This window comes from Nanorana parkeri, unplaced genomic scaffold (assembly GCF_000935625.1).
Source record: "Nanorana parkeri isolate BGI_ZX_2015 unplaced genomic scaffold, ASM93562v1 scaffold445, whole genome shotgun sequence".
NCBI classification, from domain to species: domain Eukaryota; kingdom Metazoa; phylum Chordata; class Amphibia; order Anura; family Dicroglossidae; genus Nanorana; species Nanorana parkeri.
The window spans coordinates 830592-843297 of NW_017306713.1; the positions used below are offsets into that span (position 1 = coordinate 830592).

The following is a 12706-nucleotide window of genomic DNA, read 5'->3' on the forward strand; positions in this document are numbered from 1 at the left end:
ACTAGCCTCTACCTCATCCGCTGTTGCAATTCTAACCTTTAGGCTCTGTTCACACCTAGGCGTATCGAATATGCGCGTATGTCGCGCATTTCGTGACGCGCATTTTTACCGCGATTCGCAGTAAAAAAACGCGCGACAAACTTGCGTTTCCAAGGGCTACTTGGCTGTATCCCAATGGAAACGTGCGACAAAAACGCTGCAAAGAAGCTCATGTACCTTTTCAGGCGTAGGCCGTTTTGTAGCGCGTTCAGACGGGCTGAAATACGGCAAGGTGTGAACCATACCCATAGAAAACAATGGGATTTTCATGTTTGAGCGTTTTGTAGAGCATTTGTAGAGCGTTGAACGCACTACAAAACGGTCAGGTGTGAACCAGGCCTTAAGGAATTTTCATAACATGTTGCCACACTCAGGCAGGAATGTAACAAGGTTATAAACTCGGGTAGCCCTTCACAGAATCAAAGGTTCTTTAATTCCCACCATACAATAAAAGGATTAAAAAGTGTAAAAACACCTAAATGGTAACGCCGCTTTAAAAAAATAAAAATGAAGGAATCTTTAAAAACATATGTAATTGTTGCACAAGCCATTTTGTAATTTTAATGTTATTCAAAATTAGTTTTATATTTAAAACTGTAGCTGTTGTAATGTTCTAAATCTGTCAAAAAAATTAAATGGAATATGGCGACCTTGAGGCATTCTGTACGTAGTTGGTGTACAGATCTCTCCCAGAAATGTCATGCTTCCTTGGTTGGCTGACTGATTTTCCCCAGTCTGCACTAAAATACAAGTATAATTTTTGGCATCCCTTGCAATAGCAATTACATTTTTGGTGAGCTACTCTCTAAAGGTGCCCATACACCTTACGATTATTGGACGAAACTTTTCGTCCGATGATCGAACCGTCGTACGATTTTCGTACGATGGCCCCATCCTGCCCCGATTATCGCAAGGTTCAATCAGCGGTAGTTAGAAAAAAACACCTGGACGACTTGCGGTAATTGACCGCAATTATTTTCGTTTGCGCATGCGCAGTGTTAATCGTACGACTTTTGACGGACGGAAACGCCACCAACCATGCGAACATTGTACGATCAACCAAAGTTTTCAAACATGCTTGACCGTCAAAAGTCGTACGATTGTACAGTACTATCGGTCGGGCACTCTATTCACACGTTACGATTGTCGTACGAAAAGTCGATCGCATACGATTATCGTACGATAATCGTAAGGTGTATGGGCACCTTAAGGGTTAAAGGGATGCTGACACTGCACCTTTCCTTATTACAATACAGGAAGCCCACCAGGGGGTTGTACTGAACCCAGGCCCTCTCTTTCAGGAATCAATTTGGAAAGGACATGCTGCAGCAAACAGCTTTTTCTTCAGAATAAAAACAGGTAGGAAACTGCAAGAAAGTTTGTTAAAATTCTTCCAAGGTTTATTGGTCACCCAGAGAGGAATCTTTTTTTTTTTTTCTCCACAAAAGAGGAATTACTCTAAGTTCATCTGGCCTTTGGTTCCATGCAGAGTCTTAGTTGCATGCAGAGTACAGGTAGCCATACATGTAGGGCTGAAACACCTATCACGATACCATGCATGGGTGTCCCCACACCGCGTGCAGGTATCTATGCAGGAGGACCAAATACGTGACCACACCAAACAAGGCTTATGAACTTATAGTTTATTAGACATACCAAAATCACATAAACACAAGCAACCCCACCACCCACAAGTAACATATAACAGCCAACTAAATGCAAACAGCAAAATCACACGCAGAAGATAACAGGGCTAGTAAACCTGGGGAGTCTTGCAACAAGAGGGGAGCCACAGATCCGGAGACCTCAGGGTTCAGGGCCTGTGCACACCACATCCGTTTTCTGTGCTGACCTGATCCGTACGCTCCTGCACAAAAAATGCATCCCAATGTATCCCTATATGTTTTATGGGCTACAGTTCTCACGTGCGCAGTCCGTTCAGGTTACGACAGAAGAAAAAATAATGCATGTCACATTTTGTCCGGTCAGGAAACGGACCGGAAACGCGAAACACGTCAAAAACACGGCAAAAACGCACTGCATCAGTAGCACCGCGTCTGCAGATCCGCACCTGATCAGGACCTGATATCATGTGAACAGGCCTTCAAGGAGGCCACAGGTTAGGACGACAATACTGAGGCACATGCCTCACTGCAGGGAGAGGTTAAATACCTTCCCAGATCAGCACCAGGTGGTGACCAATTGCTGAGACACCCGCAGGTGAGCACTGGAACTGCAGGACCTGGTTACAGCGTCATCGTGCCACCTGGATGTGCTCAGGTCCCTGACAGCCACTGGCTACCTGCAGACACCAACAGGTGAGCACTGGAACTGCAGGATCTGCTCCAGCTCCACCTGCAGGTGTTCTGGTCCCTGACAACAACTTATCGACTAAGTCGATAATAATCAAAGGCAGAGCTGGTGTTTAGTGATCATCTTAGACAGAAACACGAGGAAGGCAGCTGTTTACAGCTTGTTTTACAATCTGACCCTAGTGTCAGTTGAAGCCTAATAAAATGTTCATAACAAATGAAGAAATCCTACAACGTGAGTCATGAAAATGTGCACATGTTTACATCACTGCACCTCTACATTACCACAATAAATGGTAATCATTTACAAAGGTGGAAATGGACTTTAAGCTGGCTGTGTGTGTGACCTCTTCCAATAATGCCTAGCACAGACATGAGATATAAACCCAGCCCTGTTTGTACTGACTTGTGACTTTTGGGGAAACTGAGGGCGGCACTGAGTTCAGTACAACTCCCCCATTCATTCCACACAGTTTGGAGGTTGTCAGACTGCATTCTCATCACACTCATCTCCAGACAAAACTTTGTTGCTGTCTCTGGTTTTCCCATCACTACTACGTCTGCTACACCCTGTCATCAGGCCATGAAGTGAGTTTACAAGGGGAAGGAGGGTGTCACTCAGGCATGACACTCATTTATAGTCCTCTGCGTTTTCTGGAGGCTAGAAGATGACACAAGGTGCTGCACAGCTGTAAAATGGAATAGAAGTGTCTACCTCCTTGCTATATAAAGTGGCAGGTGTATATGATGCACAGAAGTGGCTGAACAGTTTTTAATATTTTAGCAGGTAAAAGAGTTCTCATAACCTATTATATGATATGTAGGTAATGGGACTAAAGGTGGTCATAAATTCTACGACTTTCATTTGGAAATCGTACACGTACGGTCTTTCAAACGCAAATCGAACAGTTGATGGTACATCACCGATTTACGTTTTTGATATTGTGATCGAAATTTTTCAATCAGTCAGGCTGGAAAATTCCTCTGACCGAACGAAAATCGATGAATCATTGGGGTTTTCATTTGTCAAAAATCATAGTAAGAACACAGCACATGCACAAAAAGGACATTATTTCTGTTGTTCGTCAAAAATTTGGTTTGGTTAGTATGGCTAACGAACGATTTTCAAAATCGACATTTGACTATGCTTGATGGGGTATTCGAGCTATAATCGAATGTGATTTTGTGGCAGAAACCCAAATTTCCGACTGAAAATCTAATAGTGTATGGCCACCTTTAGGGCTTGTTCACACCAAGCGCGGAGCAGATCCGGACCAGAGCAGGTGCAGACCGGATCAAAACTGCGTCCAATGTATTCCTATGGTATTTTGACCTCCAGTTCACATCGCAGCGTGCGGATCCAGACCAGATCCAGACCGGATGAAAAAAATGCGGCAAGCCCTATTTTACCTGGTCTGGAACGCATCAAAAATGCATCTAAAATGCAAAAACGCATGCAAGTGCCTGAAAGCCCATGTTAAACTTAAAAAATATCTTTTTTTTAAACCAAAAACGGCCCAAAACGCATCCAAAACGCGTCTAAAACGCGGCACAACCCACTACACTGCAGGTGCAGAAACCTGACCGGATCTGGTCTGCATTTGGTGTGAACAAGGCCTTAGTTATGAGTTAAAACACTAATGTAATTAGGTTGTGATGAAATCAGCCATTGCTCCACAAAACTGCTTTGCATTTGTGCTGAGCGGTCCTTTTAAATCACAGCTGACTATGATTAAGAAGTAATTTACTAATGGTTAATACTTGTGTTTGGGTGTATGTGAGAGAGACGGATGACAATGCCTGTTGTTTGGGTTTAGGAAATTATGAAAAGTGTAGACATTCACACCTAGCTAATAAATAGGTCACGTCAGTGATTTTTGTTTTATTTCTTCAAAACTGTGGCAGGTCTAGGTATTTGGCACAGATAAGTCATAATTGTCACAATTACTAAGTACCAGATCTTGTTTTGAGCTGCTCTGGTAGTTGATGTTTGTGCTGACGAGACAACAGCATGCATGACTTTTGCCACAATAAATATTTTGAGCATGGGCTGTGTCTGTTTCCTCATACCTCACCCACATCCATTATTGCTGCATGCCAATTCTTCTGATGCTATGCGTTGTGGACACACCTGCAATTTAATTGAGTCACTTGGTATGCTACACATTTTGCTAGCTATTTTATTGCACAATCCTGCTTTCATTAGTAAACCAAGCAGAGTTGATTATTAACCAGTCTTTTATTTCCAAATGGACTACAGAAGCAAGGTATTTCTATATTACACATTGCTGAGATTTTTTTTGTTGATTTTTGAATCCCGGAGTCTTCCACTGTTTAGAATGCGTTCTTAAAACGATTAATTATATGTTTGGGAAGGCTCTTTACTGTTAAACAATATCTGGTTTCATGAAACAAATGTTTGTATTTTCAGTTTATCTATACCTGGTCAGCCATTGAGCACTTCTGAAGATATTTCCCATATAGTCCACTAAAGTTTCCATGTGCTGCACTTACTAACTAATGTTCGCAATGAAAGTGTAAGTAAAGTTACAAAAGTAAGGTGAACTTTTGCCATAACTTGCAAGTATGCACACCTTACATGTGTGTCCTCCCTCAGCGCTACACAATGTAGACTCATTCGTTACTCCATCCACCACCACTGCCATCTCCTCCCCCGCTTCTTCCAGGTCCCCCGTTGCTCTCTTCTGATTGGGTTGCCTCTGATGGCAACCGGAGTTACATGGTCCTCGGCACCCGTCTCTATTCCTGGCTTATTACAAATAATGGGAAGGACCTATGGCAGTACAATGTACAGCATATGCACCCTACAGTGTACACAAGAAAAAACAAACAAACCTGCTAGAGGTGAGAAGCAGACATTTTTTTGGAAGAAGAGACTTTGCATATTTCTTCTGCCAAAAAACCTGTACTTTGTAGCAGTTTTTTTTATTTTGTTTTTAAGTTTATGGGCAACTTCTCCAGATACTGTCTGCTCCGGTTTTGTTTTGATAAATTCCCCCCAGTGTTTTTTAGTTTTTATCATACAAAGCCAATAGGAACTTGGACTCCAGCTACAAGGTGTGCATAGGGCAGACCATTGAAGTGCATGGACTGCCCTATTCTGATGCATGACAAATCTACCAAAATTTGCCCAACGCGTCCTGCATTCTCACGTGAATGGAGCCTTAGAAGCTACCCTGTATTGGCAGCACACTTAAGTACGACTCTCACACAGAGTGCAGTTGTCTGACACTCCCCCTGCACATTGCTCCATTTTGCTTCTGACACTTCTGTTGGACTTTAAGTATATTGCTGGCCATACATTCAGGTAGGGCTGCAACAACTAATCGACATAATCGATTATAATCGATTATTGAAAAAGTTGTCAACTTTTTCAATAATCGATTAATCGGCTTCCGATCAGTTGGCCCTGTTCACAGCTCCACACGCTGTGCGCCGCACCTCCTCCCCACCTCACGCAGGCTGATTTACTTTTAGGTCTGTACTATTTTTGAAAATGCAGCAGACCTTTACTCACACTTCACATTCACTTCTTAGTGTTGTGCTATAGTACAGGTGTGTTTGGGTCTACTGTTTATGTGTGTTGGAATGCACATATACACCCAGCACCACACCGTACAAATACTATATTATAAACTATTTTCATTAAACAAGGAAAATCAGTCCTGATGGAAAATTCAGTTAAAATTTTTCCTAATCATTACTGTTTTTTTTTCTGTTGAATTCAACAAACAATCAAATCTAGGGCTGCAACAACTAATCGACATAATCGATTATTGAAAAAGTTGTCAACTTTTTCAATAATCGATTAATCGTCTTCCGATCAGTTGGCCCTGTTCACGGCTCCACACACGCTGCGCGCCGCACCTCTTCCCCACCTCACGGTCGCCGCTGCCAGACCCGCCCACCAGCATCCACGCTCTTCACGCCGCACCTCCTCCCCGCCTCACACTCACCGCCCGCCCACATCCACGATCGGCACAGGGACGCGGGGAGATGTATTGTGATGGACTACAATCTCAATACAAACTAGTAGTCCATCACTGGAGCCATTTTTAATTTTTTTATTTACTGTTTATCAGATTAACCGATTAATCGAACTTAATAATCGGCTAACTAATCGATTTTGAAAATAATCGTTAGCTGCAGCTCTAATCAAATCAAATCAATGATTGATAAATAGTTTGTTATTGTGTTTGACCAGCATAACTTTTTTTGGGGGGGATGAGAAAAAATGATCTAATGTAATGTAAGTACAATATAATGTAATGTAATATTGCAAGGATGTTGGCAAACTTAATGCATTGCAGACTCTTACTTCCTGCTGTTTGTTTGGAAGCTTACAGCTGCTTTCCACTTACCATCTGCTGTGTGTTAAGTGGGAGGGTTAGGCATTTCTGGGGGCATTCTGTACACATGCAGTGTATACTTTGATGTCAGGCTCAATCACAATTTCATGGTAAATTTTGTTAGTTTGGTCAAGTAATTGTGAAACTACCTTGTAATATTTGGGGATTTGGGGAAGTAAGCACAATGACGAGCGCCTAATGACCAATCTCAAAGCTGTTTTAACATAAAAAGGACAGTCTTTTATTTTGTCCGTAAAAGAAAAAGAGCTTTTCTTCAGCAGCATAACATAAAGCAACATAAAGTCTGCTTGTCTTTCAGCAAATAGAATATATTCTATCACCATTCTAAGGTTGTCCCAAACACTCAGTGTCCCAGTCCCAGGACTTCAACATTTTCCTCAACAAAACTTCTTGGAAGCACTTTGTACCTTTTAGCGGCTTCCAGCAGCCTTCCACACAGATTTCGTGTGATTTCCACACACACCCCTTATGCACCTGGCTCTCCCAGCCTCTCCAAATCTTCCAGCCTCCCTGGCTGTTCCTGGTGTGGCTCCACCACACCACCTGGCTTGGCTCTAATGTTCCTCCCGCACACACCACACCAACCCCTCCCCTTAAAGCTCTGGTTTGAACTCTTAATAAATCCCGCAATCGTACGATTATCGTAAGGTGTGTGGAAGCCGTGCGACCTCTACTACTGTTAGGTCGCACGACTTTTATCTTAGGAACATGTTCGAAAACCCACAGAGAATCGTACGATTTTCGGTGGGTGTGTAGCATGTTCATAAGATAAAAGCGCACACTGCCCGTTCGGCATTGCGATCTGCCTGTCCAAGATAGGCACATCGTACGTTTTTTTAATTGCCTTACAACCATCGCAAGACAAAAGTATTGCGATGGTTGTAAGGTGTGTGCCCAGCATTAGAAATCTCCAGAGTTCCAAATCCCAGCTACAATCCGGGAAAACCGGAAGAAACTAAAAAGCCACCTTCTTCCCTGCAGAACTGTTCATATTCTGAAACCACTCAGCCACACTAGCTGAGAGTCCTGGGTGACTGTCTCACCAACATACTCCATGGCATTGCCACACAATGCAACAACCTTTTCAATTTTTTTTGCAAGAACTCTTAGATACTGAATCTGAGTAGCAAAGAGAGTCGCTGTCATTCTAATCTTGGGTATACTTTTCGCTGGGGATACTTTAGCGTTACTTTCTGCTGAGAGCCTGCTGATCCCTGTAGGGTTTTATTAGGATAACATGGTATATTTGGAGGAGCTTTCTTTTTCAAGGCTAGTATACCTGGTAGTTGACATCACTGATTTTCTTCCTGATCACAGAGAGGATTTGCAACTTTGACAGAAATATACTCTCTCACGGATGCCAAAGTGGGCTTCAATGTCATCCTCCAGGCACATTTCCTGTAAAGTGCTCTGCACCAGATCTTCCGCCCTAACAGCAATTGTATCTGTTGCTGTAGATACTGGTTCTCTTGCTGTTCTAGGGAGAACCTCTAAGGATGGTGGGCTTCTGCATCTGGGTGGTTAAGCGATTCACCTCTTGCAGGTTGGCATTTGTCAATATAAGCTGCTTTACACGCTTTTTCATTTTGTACATCAATAGGTATCTGTCTCTTCAAACTGCTACAGCTGCTACATCTTAGCACCAAGTTGTTAGGAGGGGGGGGGCTCAGTTAGTATCAGTAAAGCATGCATGAGTCCTCTGCTGTGTACCTGTGATCCTGTTATTTTATGTACAGACTTCTTCCTTTGTGTACTACATATCCTGTACTCCTGTCCTGCATTCTGTATACTTGCTTCACCCCTCCTGGCCTTTGAATCCTGAACCTCGGTGTTGCAACTAGTCTCTGTGCGGGTGTGCTAGAGGGCCGCAACCTGGAAGGTGTCCAATAGTGCAATCATCCTCACCAAAAGAGGCTCTGTAGAAAACCTGGCCCTTCTTAGATTCTGCGCCTTTAGTGCGTCCCCGGTAACGCACAGACACCTTTTCCCTGTGTATCCTTTGATCTGCATCCCAGGCACTGTAAAGAATGAATAGTTGAATTCTACGCCAATTACCATGGTCCCGCACTTAGTTTGCTTTGCATGCAGTTGCATTCACGTTTAAAATTTTAACGTTTTTTTAAAACTCCAAATCTCCAACAAAATGTTTTTAATTTTGTTGCCTCAGTTTATGAAGCAATTTTTTTTTGTAAATGTTGTAAATCTGTTGCAAAGTTACTTGCCTTTGAGATCCTCCAAGCAACAGCACTTCCTGTTGCAGGCTTGTCCACTGCCTTGCAGTCAGCAGCAGCGTTGTCACACTGTTGGCTGCTTTCACCTGACTGTTGGTCTGCCTATCAAGTCTAATCAGACAGCCCAACAGGTAATTAATCAGTGCTTGATCAGCTTCAATGGGCTGCAGGGATGGCATTACAGGTCTAACAGACCCCTAATATTTCCTTAACTCTAAAAGGCGATCCCTTAAGACTCATCTCTTCAGGGAAGCCTATCCCACCTATGTTTTTATATCCAGAATTCTATGGTGTATAGAGATTCAGAAAGGCCACTTTGAGACTACAGCTGGTAATGCACATGTATATGATAATGCATATGCATTACCAGCCGTAGTCTCAAACTCAAATGTCAGATGGGTGATTCTGCCACTAGAGACAAATCACCAGCAGTAGGATCGCTAAAGAGGATGCCTGTCTACCCCTTTGGAATTCCTCCCTCTGTATCCAGAAGCGATTAGTTTAGGTAAAGCAACAAAACCGAAGGCATCTGGAAAAGTATCCATCTTAAAGGCCTGGTTCACATCTGCGCATTCCTGGGACGCATGTCCCGGATATGTGATTGCGCACCGCGTTTGCCATGTGCCCCATTAATTTGAATGGGGTCATTTCTGCGCGGCAAAAATACTCCTGCACCTTTTTGTGCGACTCACATTACACTTTTTTTCCGCTACGTTTGTGAACACCCGGAAACGCGGCGGAAAAACACGCAATCTGCCGTCCGTGTTTAGGGTGCCATTAGAAATGAATGGCACTGGAAGCACATTTTGCATTTGTGCGCAATTCCGCACAGTGATCGCGCATGAAAACGCGCCAATCCTTGCACGTTTTCAGAATGCCCAGGTGTGAACCAGGCCTAGCTGCATACAGTTAACTTAAAGTAAATCTCTAATTGGGATAGGTGTACTACGATAAGGTAGGTTTGCCAGGCTTTGTTGCAGGCATTCTAAGGTGCCTGCTCTTACCACATCTGAGATGTTATATGAAGGTAAGGGGAAAGCATGCATGTAAGTTTCAACATTCAGACAGACTGCAAGCACTGAACAGAGCCTGCACATACCTTTTACATAAACTCTTCACACCTTAGTTTCCTTGTATTCCGTTTGCTGTAAGGAGTAGATTTCAACTAATGGAGAATATTTGAAGTGGGTTGATTGATGCTGGCCATCAGACTGAGCTCACCTAGTGTCAAAAAAAAAGTACTGTGGGGGAAATCTTTGCATTGAAGGTAAATATTGCAGCAAAAGCTGGTTCTGTTAATTTATCTTTAACCTCTTCGTGACTGACGACGTACGTCGCCAGCATTGGGGCTGTTTAAACAGACTCCCGGCGGCTACTCTGTTTAAACTTGTAAAGCCGACTGTCGGCTTCTGTGTCCCGTAGAAGGGGCAGCCCCCCCCGCCGGACACCGCTGCCGTGCTTCCCGGGCTCCGTTGCCCCTCCTACGGGCCCGGGACCGGCTTCCTTGGTGTCCGCGGGGAGCTGGGGAGGAGGTCGACGAACTTCCGTTCATTGATCCCCTCCCCGTTCTATAGGACCCGTAGCGATGCAGATTGCATCACTTCCGGTCCCTGGGCTGTCAGTTCTGGGCTCCTGCAGCCCAGCTATAAGCTATTGAAGTGCGATCTGCACTTCAATAGCTTATTTCCAGTGTAAAGGTGACACTGGGGGTCTTTTGGACCCCCAGCATCACCTTAAACAGTACCTGTCACCACCATCTGCTATCACATGGGGGGTGCTTGTAAGCCCCCCTATGTGATAGCAGTCAAAGTAAAGTAAAAAAAAAGTTTTTTAAAATAAAATAAATCTAATAATAATAAAAACAAATTTTAAAAGTCCCCGCCCCACGTAAACACGCGTCGGGTGCGCCAACGTATGAAAACGACGAACGAACCTGTGGGGGGCTGTTAAAGCGTATTCTATGGACTTTTTGGGGTACTGCAGTTTTTCGCCGTTTCACGGGCGCACGCAATTTGTAACCTGGGCATGTTGGGTATCGTTTTACTCGTTGTTACCTCATCTTTTATATTTCTTTAAAAAAATTGGTATTTTGTTGTGTTTTGGGGCATTTAATTACATTTTTCACTAAATGTTGAGGTTTAATAAGGAGTTGCGCTAATATTGCGCAACATAAAAATTTGCACCTACCACCATTTTATTCTATAGGGTCTTGGCATTCAGAAAATATATAATGTTGGGGGGTTTTAAGTCATTTTCCAGCCTAATATGTGGAATATAACATGGGTGCAAAAAATGAAAAAAAAAAAGGCCTCAGTCATGAAGGGGTTAAAGGGTGCTTTAAAGCGCTGTGCAAACTGTTGGTGCTATGTAAATCCTGTATAATAATAACATTAAAAATGGGCTAAAATGATTTTTGTCTGTAGTTCTGTTTTAAATATTTTTCACGTTATGGGCCCCTTTAACACAAATTAGGTATTCACACGGCTCCTTGTAATCAACGCACCGTACCGCACAACGCACCTACAGTGCGTTAACAGTGTGGGAGGTGCGTTGCGTTGGCATTTATTTAAATTCCATCCCAAATGTACCTCCCGCCTGCAATGTGATTGATTGCACTGCAAGAAGTGTTACTGCAATACCATGCATTGCAGTGCGATGCATGCAATCCTTTTTTAATTTGTACCACAATGCATGGTATTGTAGTACTGCACGTTGTGGCGAAGTCACTTTGCAGGTGTGAGGTGCGTTTGAGGTGCCATTCAAATGAATCGCAAAACAGCATACCTCCTCCACTGCTAACACATGGTAGGTGCATTACGTGGTACAGTGTATTAATTGCACAGAACTGTTCGATTAATGCATAGCACCAGTGTCACTAGGCCCTATATCATGCAATATTCATCATAAGTGCTCCCACCCAGCACAGCAACTGACACAAAGGGGGAACAGTCATATATGATATGCAGCTGGGATTTTACCTGTGTTGAAGACTTTTGGCACTTTGAGTTCTTGCATTCAATTGGTATTTATGTAGTGCAGTTGCCAAACAAGCCTAAAGTCTCTCTGATATTCTTTTATTTCTCCAGTTTGCCTTGTCATCATTAGCATAGGTTATCTGTACAATTATTCCTTCTCTTGTTACTGAGGCAGATTTTAGTTTAAATTGACTGTCCCCTGTTGAATAGTAGAGGCAGTATTGTGGAAGACAATCCTGTCCTTACTATGTATAGATTTCCAACTTGTGCAAGACCTTTACATGACTGCTTGGATAGGGACTACATTCTGTATAAGGGGACCCAGTTGATAACAGCTTCTATAAGTTTTCTTGAAGTTTCTTTACAGCCTCCCCTAAACTGTTTTAGTTTTCTAAGTATTGTTTAAAACAACAGATTGCTGCACAATGGTCATAATTAAACACAATCTTATGTGGCATATTTAAACAGCAGTCAGGGCTTGTTCACACCAGTTACCCAGTTACAGTGCGTTCCAGAGTGATTAGCTGCTGGAACGCACTGTATCGCATCCTGCTGGCTCCCTGTATTCTGGGGCAGAAGGGGGCATGGCGGTGCATTCAAATCAATGGCACTGCAGCCATGACCCCCCCGCCCACAGTGCGATCGCCCGCGCCAGAGCACGTGGCACAACATTATTTGCAGCATTTTTTGCGATCGCACTGAACCGCAACACAGGCATTGTTGTGGCACACATTCTGGTGTGGGCGATCGCACTACAG

The 12706-nt window shown here is 43.3% G+C and overlaps 1 protein-coding gene across 2 annotated transcripts in view; it reads left to right on the plus strand.

Annotated features, from left to right (window-relative positions):
* Positions 1-12706, plus strand: part of CDK19 (cyclin dependent kinase 19) — a 132432-nt gene that overhangs the window by 19055 nt on the left and 100671 nt on the right. The gene's annotated exons all lie outside the window — the stretch shown is intronic.